Below are 11,892 nucleotides of genomic sequence, written 5' to 3'. Positions count from 1 at the left end.
TTTCTTCTGGATTGTTCCTTCACCAGGCAAACGGCCAGGTGCCACGGGGACAGTCTGGCCTGCTCCCTCAGGCCTCCCTGTTGGGCTGGCCCCCAGGCATCACTGGTCGAGTGCCCTGCCGCTGTCCGAGGAGCCCCAGCTTGGAGCCTGACAAGATGTGACGTGGGCTAGTGGCCACTCCATGGAGGAGGGCCTTCCGTCTATGGTGTCACAGAGCCCCGTGTTGTCCCCAACTGCCACAAGGGGCTGATTGGACGAGGCCAAGAACTGCCTAGGGCTGGCTGTCCAAGTTGTGTGGATGACCAGGGGCTGGCCAGCCACACGGTGAAGCCCCCGTCCATCTCCAGCACCGGCCAGAGAGTTCGGGACTGGTGGCCTCGCCCCCAAGGCCGATGGCTTTCTCAGGGACTCAGGTGCCGCCCCTGCAGGCCTGGCAGCCTCCCTCCTGGCAGGAAGAGTAACCCTCTTTCCTGGGGCACCCACCCCAAGTGGACCTGCCCCTTGGCTGTCCCCAGCACGGGGAGGGATGTGGTTAAGTCGGTCACTTGGGGAGGCCTCCCCCTCTTGGGTCTGTAGCTGGGAGAGGGCGGGGTGTTTCGGTCCTGTCTCCACAGCCAGGGGCAGATTCTGGGGTGAGGCTGAGCCATGGCCACTGGGCCTGAGCACTGCGGGCTCCCAGGGAGGGTGGGCGGCTTGAGCTCGTGGCTTTCTCTCCTGGTGGATTCGGAGGCGGGCCGCGCAGCCTGCAGCGGGGGCAGGAGGGTGGGTTTTCTGGGTTAGCCATCACTGTGCCCACACACCTTTGTGCACCAGCAGGGAGGCCCCAGTGACCCCTTCAGCAAGGATTTGACATTCATCATTTCAAAACAGGCATCCAAGCAGCACTGTGGAAACACCAGAGTTCTGAGCTCTGCTCACACATCTGCGACGGGGTCACTGGGAGTCGCTCTTGGGGAGCACCCTAATCTTCAGTGCTGGGCATCTCAGGGGGTTGGAAAGTTCCTTGCACGGAGACCAAGGGGGACTTCCAGATGAGGCCCCAGGTGGGGGTCGGCGAGCTTCAAACCAGGCACTCAGAGCAGAAAGAGCGGCAGGTCCACGCTGGGGCAGGGCTGGCCGGCCAGAAGCCCAGCATGGAGCACAACGTCCGGCCGGGCCGGGAGGCCCCTGGCCCCAGCAGCAACACTGGCCCAGCTTGGCCTGCGGCAGCTGGGCAGGCTGCCCACAATGCCCCTGCCCCTGGCCCGGCGTGGTGTTCTCTGGCTACTGTCACCGCTTCACAGGAAAGAATGGAGGCCCAGAGGTCAGTCCTGAGCCCCCAGCTTCTGGCCAGCAAGCGGCAGAGTCGCAGGCCTGAGTCAGAGCCCTCCTCCAGCTGGGCCTCTGCAGGGCTGGCTCGGTCTGCCGGGCATTCTGGGAGCCTTGGGGTTGGGCAGCCACCTCCCAGGAATCTCGCCAGAGGAGAAAACCAGACAGGCTTGCTCAGAGCCGGGCCCACACTGCCTTTCCAGCACCGGGGCCAGTGTGGGCATAGCTCTCAGAGGGGGAAGAGGCCTGGCGCCCTGAGCGGCGCGGGCGGGCCCCACCCCAAGCCACACCCCCGTCCTGTCTCTCCTGCTCTGGGGACAAACCCCCAGATCCCAGTGACACAGACACATCGGGGCTTGTCTGCAGCAGCAAGGCCAGCGGGCCAGGGGCCAGCCCGAGTGCCAAGGCAGGAGGCCCAGCGCTGGTCTCGGTTTCCCTCCGGGTCCAGGGTGGGGCTTTGTGGAGAGCTGTCTATGGGGAAGATCTCAGCTGTGCAGGGAGGTGGGGGGGAGGGCCCTCCCTGGGTCCCAAGGGAAGCTCAGGCTCTCCGGGTGGTGGCAGGGGAGGGGGGCCCTCCCGAAACCTGGGCCAAGTCCAGGCTCAGACAGAACAAGCTGGTTCTGACCGCAGCCAGAACACACGAGGAGCTGGCAGCTCACACGGCAGCCCTTCCAGGGCTTGTGGGCGGCCTGGGCGGCCTCCAGGCAGCTCCCTGTCGCCCTGCCCAGGAGCACACGCGTCCAGGGGCTGGCACTGTGCGACTGCGCCCAGGGAGAGGTCTGCTGGCCGGGCCCACACCGCAGGGTCTGAGGGACCCGGACAGGAGCAGGCGTGGGCACTGGGCTCTGGCCTGGGAGCTGCAGGCAGCTCAGGTCAAGGCCCCGATAGATGACGCAGTTTAGGCGTCATTGCCACTTGGGGCTGGCGACCCGGGCAGGTGGCTTAGCCCTCTGCCTCCCTGTCCCCGTCTGTGACATGGGCACATACGAGGCCCTAAGATGCAGCATGAGGCAGCTGCCAGGAGCTCAGCCACCCAGACTCAGCCTCTGGGGGATGGGGCAGGTCCTGCTGACCCTCAGCATTAGCTCAGCACCCCTGCCCACTTCTCCAAGCCACGGCTGGGAGTGCATTTCCTGCCCGGCCCCCGGCCTGCTCCCTGGCCACCAGCCACCTTCCTGCTTCCATAGCTGTTCCCTGACCACCTGTTGGTGTTTGGGCAGACCCTGGGGGTCAAGGAAGACCCTGCCCTCCAGGAACTCGGAGCCCAGCAGAGGAGAGGGACCCAGCAGAGACAAATTGAGGGGTGCAGGGTGGTCTCTGTCGGGGTACAGGGAAGGGTGTCCCTGAGGAGGTGCATCTGCCTGGACCTCACTGCTGTCCCCGAGGGCTGGCCAGGCCCCTGAGGCCTGAGTGGCCCTGTCAGCTCCAGGGTGCCGTGCCCATCCCGGCCTGGTCCCACCTGGTCATTGGGCCCACCTGTCTCCTGGCCGTGTGCTCATCCCAGCTGCCCCTCTGCCCACCCTGGCCTGCTCCAGCTGCAGCTCTGCCGTCCCTCCCCTCCCCGTGCCCTGGAGAGGAGGCTTGGAGCAGCCCCCTCATCTGGGGTGCTGCCCTCACTCAACTCCAGCAGGGTACTCTGGGGAGCCTCAGAGCGGCGTGATGGGCCGCCCCCCCTCTGACACTGCCCTCGAACCCCCTGCAGGCAGGCTCCCTCCTTCAGATGTGTCTGGACGCTGTTAAGGTCCATGGGGAGGAGGATGGAGGGGAGGGGGAGGGAAAAGACAGAAGAAGGGGTGACAGCCAGGTGCCCCGGTGTGGACCAGCATCTGGTGCACTCGAGGTGTCAGGAGGGGCGGCTTGTCAGGTTTTCCGACCGAGCACCTCCCTTCCACTGCCTTCTGGGCCCAGGTCCCAGGAGGGGGCTCAGAGGGGCTACAGGCTGCCTCCTGTGGGGGTCCTCCTGGCAGACAGCCTTCCCTCCCTGACGGAGGCTGCAGGCCTGGAAAGCACTTCACCGAGTCGGGAGTGGGGACCAGGCCCAGAGGGCGGCCTCTCCCGCAGCCCCGCCCTGCCTCCCCTCCTCCCCTCCCCCCACGGAGCCTGTCTTTCCTGACTGGAGGCCAGCCTCCCGCTCTGTCCACCCCACAAAGCCCCACCCCCACTTCCCCGGGGCGGCAGAGCCCAGGAGAAGCAGCCAAGCTGCCGGGCTGGAGTGTGACTCTGGTGCCCTGTGAAGTCCCGGCCCTGTGTCTAATTTAGGAATGGCTAATGAGCCAGCTCCCCCAGAGAAGCACGGCCGCCTGTCCCGGTTTTGCCGGCTGCCGCCTGTCCCTCAAGGAGAAGCCACAGTGACCTGGTTTACCCACCTCCCACCACCGGGGAGGGCAGCCTGGCCCAGGGGCAAGCTGGGTGGGCAGCAGCAGCCAGCAGCAGGGGGCCCAGCAGCGGACAGGGCAGGCTGCCCCAGCTGCGGGCCGCGTTTTCAGCAGGGGGGTAAGGACACACAGGCTCCCTCCCAGGACAAAGACAGTGGCCCTGCTGGGTCTGTAGTCACAAGGTCCACCACGGCCGGAAGATCCAGTGCCCTCCCAGACTGCCCCCCAGCACTGCTGTCCCCTCAGGGCAGGCCGAGGGCCCATGGGGAGGGGAGGGCTGCAGGAAAAGGCTCGGCTGAGCTGGGCACCTTGGGGCAGGGACAGAGGAGATGCGGTGGACGAGGGTCCTGGCAGGGCCTGGCTGGTGGAGCCGGCTGACGATGGCTCTAGCAGTGACCTCTTCCCTGCCACAGACGGCTCCCGGTGTGCCCCCACGTTCCACGGACATGGGGAAGTCCCAGCCTGTCCCAGCCAGGCCCAGCCACCAACTCTGGCCAGGTGCAGGCAGGAAAGAAGGCAGGGAGGCCACTCAGTGCCGCTGACCCTGGGGACTAGGGTCCGACCGCTTGGACCCAGGGGACAGTGTGATGCCCCCACCCCCTGGCCAGCAGGGGGTGCCTGGGAGTCACCACAGGAACTCTACCCCCTCTACTGGCCCTCCAGGCCCCGCCAGGCCCGGGCCGTCCTCTCCCGATGCTCGCAGGTCCCCCGGCAGACATGGCTCAGCAGACGGACCCATGTGTCCTGGCCAGGGCCCGCAGCAGGGTGACCTGAGTGAGGCGTGATGGGTTCTCACACGGCAGCGCACATGGCCCGCCTGCTCTGCCCCTCACAACGCATCTGCTGGGCCTTTGAACTGCTCCAAACCCGCACCGAGGCCGGGGCCACTGAGCCAGGGCCTTTGGCGCCCTGGTGCCCTGTCCCTGGTCCCTCCCAGGCAGGCCTCACTCCTCAGGGAAGGCCATGCCATTGCAGGGGGAGGGTTAAGGAGGAGGGTCCTGGGAGGCGGGGGCGGGGGGCCTGTGGACACCCAGACTCCAGCAGGGCCAGCAGGGCCAGCCTGGCCAGCCAAGCAGAGAGGAGTGAGGAGGCTGCTGAGGGCTGAGTCAGGCTGTGGCTCTGCTGGCTGCTCACAGAGCCACCGGGAGGAGGTTCCCACCTGCAAGCAGGTTTGGCCGAGCCTGGTGCCCCTGCCCGGGAGCTCCCAACCCCACAGAGGTGCTGTTGGCCTCCCTGGGGCCACACGGGGACCCAGGAGCCACATGGGGAGGCAGGGCCACTCTGAATCTCAGTGCTGGCAGGATGCCTGGGGCATGGCCAACACCCAATACTTATTTGGTGAGTAAGGCAGAGACCCCTCAAGGTGGTAAAATAAGGCCCCCAAGGTGCCCATGTCTCAGACTCCAGGACCCCAAAACCTACTGCATGGCCAAGTAAGCTAAGGTTGCAGAGGGGGCAAGGTTGACAGTCGGCCGGTTCCCAGGTGGCGAGGCTGCCCTGGATGGCCAGGTGGGCCCAGGTCATCACAAGGGTGCCTATGGTGGTGGGGGGCAGGCGAGGGGGCTCAGGGGGCAGCATGACCGCAGAGGCAGGTTCTGAGAGAGGCTCCCACTGGCTGGAAGAGAAAGGGGCACAGGCCAAGGGAGGCAGCAGCCTGGGGAGCTGCGACAGGCAGGCCTCGCCCCTGAGTTTTGGAAGGAGCCAGCCCACGCACTCCTGGGTCAGCCGGGGCGACCCCGCTGGACCTCTGATCTCCAGGGCTGCCAGAGGTCAAGCTGCATTTTCGGAGTCCCTGACCTACGGTCATCTGTGGCAGCAGTGGCCACAGGTGGCCTAGATACCTCCTCCCTGGGGCACAGTCCCAGTCACTGTGCCCCCAGCCCCTGCCTCTGTGGTCAGCCCCCGGCACCATCTGGATGGCAAGTCAGGGTGTGGCTGCTGCCCAGTGTGAGGACCACCAGGCAGATGCCCAGCCCATGGGTGCGGCCAAGTCAGCCCCCCATCCCTTGAACACATCCCAGGAGCCCTGTGGTCCTGGCCCGGGGCCCTCACCTCAGAGGAGGGAGCTTGTCTGTGGACATGGCCACATTGGGAGCCCTGCTGCAGCCAAGATAACAGACGCCCCCCCCCAGCCCCGAGCTGTGGCCCTGTGGTCACGCTGTCCCGTCCCGGAGCTGAGAGCCCAGGTCAGGAGGGACGTCTCCCACCGCTGCTGCTCCAGGGAGCACTGATGGAGGGCACAGTGACATGGGCAGCGCCCCTGGACCAGCCATGGCTGAGATGCCAATGTGGCCTCTGCAGAGAGCGGGGCCTGGGTGCCCCAAGTGCTCGAGGCTGGGCACAGTGACACAGGGGCGCAACCCAAGGAGAGACAAACTGCCTGTTGGCAAGGACACTCGAGAGACAGTGCCCCAGCAGGCTGTCTCTGGGTGGGACACTTGCTTTCTTCTTTAAACTCCCACGCCTTCTGCAGCAGCGCCCACGGGGTGTGGCACTGTGGGTTCTGGGGCATTTGGGGGCATGGGAGGAAGGCGGGGTCGGTGGGGGGTGCTGGTGGTTTCCCTGGAGGGGTTTGCAGGTGTCTTCTCGTGCATGCAGGACGCCCTCTGCTGGCGGATGTGGGCACTGCAGCAGGCTCGGTGGGACAGACCCCTCTTCCCTGGGCTGGGGTCTGGCAGGGCCTTCCCACCCCATGCTATTCCCAGGAAGTGAGCAGGGTGGAGGCCACATTCCTGCCCACCCACCAGGCACTGAGGCCACCACAGGGCCCTTTCCAGAGTCGTCATGGCTGGGGGACCCTGAGGCTGAGGTTAAGGTGGCTGTCGCTTTTGGGTGGACAGAGTCTGTCTCTGTACTCAGTGAGGTCGGGGCGGGGGGTTAGCTCTTCTAATAACACACAGGCCCACCAGAAGCCCATCCGCCCCAGGGCCCCACGGTGCCCCCAGTGGCGGGCAGGAGGAAGGTGCCCTGACCGGGCTTCCTGGGCAGGCACAGGTGGTCTGGGGTTGAGGGGCTCCCCGTGGGCTCCCCAGCCACCACATGCAGCATGGCCAAAAACACGGACCCTCTCCTCACCTCTCTCCCTGAGGTCCTGCACTCCCGCTCTGCTGCACCGCTGTCAGGGGGCAGCAGCCGTGGGCCTCCCTGGCCCGCCCAGCTGCCAGCTCTGGGGAGGCTGTGTCGGGGGGGGGGGCTGTGTGTGCTGGGGGTGGGGTGTCTCGGGCTGCAGCAGGGAAGCCTGCTCCAAAGGGAGACGGGCCCTGGCTGGAGGAGGCAGGTGCCCCCTTGGGCGAGCTGCTCTGCCTCGGTTTCCCCTTCTGTTACAGGGAAGAGGCTCCTTGCCTATCCCAGTGAGTCTCTAACACCTGTGTGAGGACAAAACTCTAAAAAACTGCAGAGGATGGGGCCCTGGACAGGCCACGGTGTCAGAGCTCTGAGGCCAGGACGCAGTGAGAAGGCTGAATCACCTGCCTCCTCCACCAGGGTCCAGGAGGCTGAGCCAGCCCAGCCACGCCTCGGCTGGGACCAGAGAATGAAGCCCCAAGAACCAGGCCCGCACTGGTCTTGGGGCCTAGCTCTGCCACCCAGTGGCCCCCAGGGAAGTAGGTCAGGAAGCCTAGCAGCCAGGTGTGAAGGGACTGGAAAGTTCCAGAGCCTGGGCAGCGTCCCCAGCACAGGCTCTCGGTGTGAAGCATCCATGCGCATCCACCTGCTCTTGGACCATCACGTCGCCACCACCCAGGAACATCTCGGTCACTATGGAAACAAGTTGTCATAGGGACAGCACAGAGGGACCCAGGCAGGAGGCTGCAATGCCGTCCTTGTTTCGCCTTGGCTCCTTCCTCCTGCCTCCGGTCGCTCCCCAGCCTGGGCTGCACAGGACCCCCATCTGACGGTGAATCAGGCCCAGCCATCAGCCTTGAGGATGCCCAGGCCAGATCCCACCCCTGTCCTGGCTGTGACAGGGTCCTCACTGTGTGGAAGCCGGGGTGATGGCGGGGACCCAAGCTGTGCCCTGCCTTGAGGTGGCCACAGTCTAGGTTCCTCCGGCTCCGTCTCCAGGACTGGCCCACTTCAGGGCATGGCCCGGGGCAGGGACACCCAAAGCGCCTTCCCAATGCGGGGCTTGTGACAGGGTCTTGCCCAATGTCCCCAAAGGGGTACAGGGTGAAAGTAGGGACCGACATGGCCATCGCAGGACCTCCGTGCGGCTGACTGACCTCCGCACCCCAGGAGGGGGTACAGTCCCTGCGTTCAGAAGGAAAAGCCGGGCAGGAAGCCCCCGCTGTTGCCTGGCTCAGGGTGGCCTGCCTGCAGCCCGCTAAGAGGGGTCTCAGCGCCCCACCTTCCTGGGACGCCGTGGGCTCGTGGGCCGCAGGTGGACCAGCCCGCAGGTGGTACCTGAGCCCTGGGAAGCTGTGCCGGAGGTCCCTGAGGGTCCTGGAAAGGGAAGGGTGTTAGGTTGGGCACAGCCCCCAGAGCAGAGGACCCGATAGGCCTAAGCCAATTCCTCAAGGATGGGGGTGAGGTCCCACAGCGGGGACCAAGCCTGCAGGGGAATATGAAAGAGGTGGGCCTGAGGTCAGCGTGGGTGCCCTGGGAACAGCACGGGCCTGGGTGCCCCATGGTGTCCAGGGCGGCACCAGCAGGCCTCAATGTGCCCCAGGGGGCAGGCTTGCACCTGCGCCTGAGAGGCTGCGGGCCGCGAGCTCCCAGTGCCTGTCTTCTGTAGTGCAGCCAGCAGAGGGCGCCCGCGCCCCTCCCTGGCCGAGCCAACTAGGTAGAGGCGCAGGGTCCCAGGGGCGCTGGCCCCTGGTGCGCACTTCCAGCCTCTGCCACTGCTTCCCGGGAGCAGGCTGTGAGGAACACGTGTTGCTCTCTGGGAGGGGGGGGGCCGAGGCCCCCTCTGGATGCAGGCCCTCTGGGCCTGTGGTTTTCTGCCAATGGCCTTGATTCACCACGCCCCTCCTGCTGCGACACCAACTCCACTGGGTCTCCCAGCTCCAGCAGACCCTGGGGCAAGGCCTGTGCCCTTGTCTCCCAGGCCTGCCCCCGCCCCCACTCCTGCCCCCACCCCTGCACCCCCTCCTCAGCATCCGGACCCCACCGCCCCTTTCTGGGCCCTGAGCAAAGCAAGAATCCAGCCTTCCTCTGGGTACTGGTGGTCCCTCTGGACCATCTCCCAAGACCACGTTCCTTCTGAAGCCACTGTGAGCCCTGCTCCCCAGGCCTTGTGGGGAGGAGGCCTAGGCGAGGGGTGGGCCCGGGCCCTGGTGCAGTGGCCAACAAGCCCAAAGCAGGGCTCACCTGGGCATGCTCAGCCCAGCCTCCTGGGACCTGGCGGCCGACCTGTTTCACAGCTACTGTCTTGGGAGGGGTACAGGGGAAGGGGCTCTGGGGGGCAGAAGAGAAGCCGGTGTGGACTCCTGGTCCAGGATGCTGTGGGGTGACTAGCTCAGTGGCATCAGAGTGACTGCCCCTACTGTCCTTTCACCAAAGACCTCACCTGCACGTCCAAAGGAAGGCGTAAGTGCCACTTTGCTGGCGGGACCACCCCTTCCTTCCCAGTGGAGGACTGGGTCTTCCCTCCACCCGGGTTCCAGAGGAGGAGGTTTGACTGGACAGGACCCTGGGTGGGGTTGGGCCTCCAGGCACAGGGAGGGGCCTGAGGAAGGTACAGCCACCCCCTTCCCCAGATACTCCAGCCAGGGTGTGGGGAGGGGTGGGCCTCTTTTGTCCTCACAGGCCCTTCAGACCCCAAGGGGGATGTTGGCGGGGTGGCCCAGCTGGGGGGCAGCCTGGGGGACGATGCGGCTTTGGGTGGGCCTCTTCCCCTGGCCTCCTGAGCATGCGGGTCCCAGCCCCAGTGTCCTCCTGGCGTCTGGGAAAGGCCAGCCTGGGGCGAGGAGCAGCTCTCACAGGAGTGCCTCTCAGGCCAGACACAGAATCAAGCTCTCACTTAAAAGACCGACTATTTCTCAGGCTCAGCGCAGTCCAGTTTCAGGAGGGCTCCCACTGGAGGGCGGACGGCCTTCCTGGTCCACGTGTCACTCGAAGGTGGGCTGTGTCCCGTGGTGCAGCCACAGTACCCCCATCCGCACCCTGGCTGACCCTACCTGTCCTCGCCTACACCCATCTCACCCCACACCTGGGCCTTCACGAGGTCTGGGGCCTTTCGGTGCTGACCTGCCCCTACGGAGACGGGGCCTTGGGACAACACGGGCAGCCCCCCACTCACGGGCACCCGCCCGCCCGCACTCCGGGAGAGCAGCTTCCTGGAGAGTGGACGGGACATTCCGCAGCCGCCCACCCTGCCCCTCTGCCTTGCGCTCCTGCCTGTTTCTCCCCCGGTGGAGACTTCGCTTTGTGTTTTCACTTTTTCAGTAGTGAGCAGCTTTATTTCATTGAAATGTGTCATTTCTTTTTTGAACCAAAGCCAGGAGTCTCCCCAGAAGGGTTCTGGGGCCCAGGGCTGTCGGGGGGGGGGGGGGGCCNTGTGGGGCGGGGCGGGGGGGGGGGGGGGGGGGCCCTGGGTGCTGCGCTGGAGACACAGGTCTCATCCTGCTCTTCAGGGGTTCTCCTTCCTTCCTTCCTGTGGCCAAATAGCTCCCACTGGCAAGCACTGGGAACTTGGCTTTGGGACTGTCCCTGTGCCGGTGAACAGCCCTGCCCCGTGCTGGGCTGCCTGTGTGGCTGGTATCAGCAGGCCCTCCCCGAGTCTGAGCAGAGAACCATCACTCACACTGTATTTTAATTAGGAAACTTGACAGGCAGTTTGCTACAGGTGGGCTGCCAGCCCCTGCCTACCCCCTTGCACGGCCCGACCTTCAGCAACTGGAGTCCTGCCAGAGCCCCCGGCTGAGGAGGAGCCAGGGCAGGGAAGGCTCACCTGCTCTCAGGACACCTGCATCCCAGGCCCCCAGCTGCCCCTCTGGCCCGAAGCACCCTGGGCTTGCCCCAGGGGCAGGCTCTCATCTCAGCATTCCTGAGCCTTAGGAGCCGCCTGTCAGCACAGGCCAGCCAGGGGCAGGAGCCCCGTGGAACCGGCTTTTCCAGCCACTCCGCATCCCTGGCCTCGCCCAAGGGTGCAGATGGGGGTGGAGGGGGAAGAAGGTGGGGCCACCAAGCATAAGAGAAGGTTCCTCCCGGTCTGGGCTCCGCCTTGCTGAGGAACAGGGCCCTTGCCTGAGGCCTGCATAAGAGCGGGACCCTCAGGACCGCCACCCTGGCGCCCAAGCACTCAGAGACCCAGAGGAGCAACCTTAGGGTGAAAGGTTGAAGGGAGTGACCAGCAAGGGAGCACATGGGAGGAGGGAGGGACAGGGAGGCCCTGAGCTGTCTGCCCTGCGCTCTGAGCTCACACTAGGCACTCACATTCACTACCTGACCCAGTGCACGCATGCCCACGGGTGTGTGCATGAACACTCACACACACTCTCCCCTCCCACACCCCGGCCCTGCCAGCCTCTGCCCTGCCAGCCCAGGGGGTGGGGAGGCAGGGGGCTCCAGGGGACCCTCCGCACACCTGGAGCCCCCTGCCTCCAAGGTCCTCTCCCCAAAAGCATGGCTGGGGATGCAGTGCCTCAGGCCCCAGGCCACTGGCAAACCCCGAGGCCCAGCACCCATTGACCCAGCTCACTGCTCCAAGTCCCCAGGAGAAAGACAATTCCCACAGCTCCCCTCAGACAGGACACAGGGCTGTGGGGGACCCCCACCCATTTGCCCCTCCCCAGGTGCCCCTCTGTCCCCCAGAGGCGCCTCCCTGCCTGCAGACTTGGGGGACCAGGACCAGCCAGCATCAAGGGCTAGAGTTCAGGATTGCTCTTGGTGCCCAGCCTGGGCCCTCCCCAAGGCCACAGGCCCCCTCCCCTTCCCCTTGTCCTCCCTCTCCCAGCTCCAGAGTCTGTCTGTCTCTCCTCTCCTGCCTGAGGCCAGCCACAGGCCTCCTGGTCTCCGTAATGCCCTGCACCTGAGGCTTCCTCAGCACCCGACCCAGGTGGCTCCTTCCCAGGGAGGGGGCAGCACGGAGCAGCCGAAGAGCTGACCTTGGGCCCACCCTGCCACCCCAACTCCGCCTGCCTGGCCCTGGTGCCCACCTTCGCTCGGCTGCCCAGGGCCAGGGCCTTCCCTACCGCCACATGTGAGCCCATTCAGGTGGGGCTGGGGGGCAGGACGGGGCAGGAGACAGAAGATGAGACAGAAGATGAGA

Source organism: Sturnira hondurensis, unplaced genomic scaffold (genome assembly GCF_014824575.4).
Source record: "Sturnira hondurensis isolate 20B ecotype Veracruz unplaced genomic scaffold, ASM1482457v3 Scaffold0007208, whole genome shotgun sequence".
Classification (NCBI taxonomy): domain Eukaryota; kingdom Metazoa; phylum Chordata; class Mammalia; order Chiroptera; family Phyllostomidae; genus Sturnira; species Sturnira hondurensis.
This window is presented reverse-complemented; position numbering follows the sequence as displayed.